This window comes from Brassica oleracea, chromosome C3 (assembly GCF_000695525.1).
Source record: "Brassica oleracea var. oleracea cultivar TO1000 chromosome C3, BOL, whole genome shotgun sequence".
Classification (NCBI taxonomy): domain Eukaryota; kingdom Viridiplantae; phylum Streptophyta; class Magnoliopsida; order Brassicales; family Brassicaceae; genus Brassica; species Brassica oleracea.
Window position 1 is genome coordinate 7768762 of NC_027750.1, and position 1667 is coordinate 7770428.

A 1667-nucleotide genomic window follows, 5' to 3' on the forward strand; every position below is an offset into this window, starting at 1 on the left:
AAAGAAGTCAAAGATCCCAGAAGTTAATGCAACTATTGGATTTAAAAGCAAAGGATGTATGATCAATGAAAGAAAAGAAACAATATATTAAAAGAAATTAAAGTAAACATCAAAGCATAAAGAAAAATCTGAATTTTTTCAAAAAAAAAGATCTGAAGAAGTTAAGAAAAGATCTGAAGAAATTGAAAAGAAAAAATTGCAGGAGTCGAAAAGAAAGCGAAGAAGAAAATAAAAACAAATTAAGGAAGAAGAACGATTTGATGAATAAATCTATCTTTTCCTATTCTTTTTTGGTAACTGGAATAAATCTATCATACAATAAAACCACTTTATAACAAATATTTTATAAAACTAATAATATTTTATAAGAAAATATTAAATCGAGTATTTTATGAAACGAACTACGTGTCATCTTTCATAGGTTTTATATGTCGAGGGATTGGTGAACAAATATCGTCTCAGTGAATATTTTCTAAGTGGCCCAAAAAAAGTCTCTAACTAACACACACAAATAGTAATCTTTGCTAAGAGAATAATATTAACTTTTAAAATGAATTAGTAATATAACACATATTATATCTTATAACCGTTATAAATTTTTATATAGCAGTAAAACATAAGATCTATAAATTTATAAATGTTTTCATTATGATTTTATCACATCTAAATAATGAAATGTAATAATATAATCTATACTAATACCAAATATTTTGTAAACCAATTCATTTTCTTTTAGTTTGTAGGAAACTCACTATTCGCTAAGGTATGTGGCATACCGAAATCTAACGAGTTATTAAAAACACAAAAGGAATAAAAAGTACTTTAACAAAAAAAAAAGTAAGCAGGAAGAAATTTGTTGTGCTATTTAATATATACGTATAATACAAAGTTTGCATGTATACTATATGTTTATATGACAAAAAATATATTATAGATTAAATGGTTTGTTTAAAGTTTAGCACAATGGGATTGGTTAGTTTTGAATCAATATGTTTAAAAGAAAATCTATACGAGAAACTAAAAGTCTCAATTCATTCAAAAACAAAAGAAAAGACGTAATGGAGTAACAAAGTAGTCAATGTAGTCTAACTTTCATTATACATATAATAAACTAAACATTTTAAATGTAATTTACGAATTAATTTATTTTTAACAGTTTTTTATTTTGTTACCCAAGGCTTTTGCTTCGGGTACCAGGTTTATAGGATATATGAGCAGCATGACACTGATTAGGGAGATATATTTTTAACTGAGATTTCAAGATTCATCATCTTTAGTGTTTCGTCATCATATGGTGTAGCTTCTAACTCAATGGAATCAGAGCTTAAATACACTTTAGCATTTGATGGGACTTTGGAGAGGAGATAGGTGTTCACCTCATGCACAGTATTATTTGTAGGTGTCAACACAACTCTCTCTTTTAAGTACTACTTGCTTTGATAGTTCTGGAGGAAGTTAGGATATGCAGCATCTGCTAATGCTTTATGCGGAGTTTCAGAGTTAGATATCAGTTATAAATTCACTAAATATCATTCTGATTTCGTTTACAGAAACTAACCACACCATTGCTTTGCACTGCTGACTTAGAACACTCATTACTCACAGTGACAGCAACCAGCGTATATACAGGGCCGCAGAGACACATAGGGTTAGTATCAATTTGGATA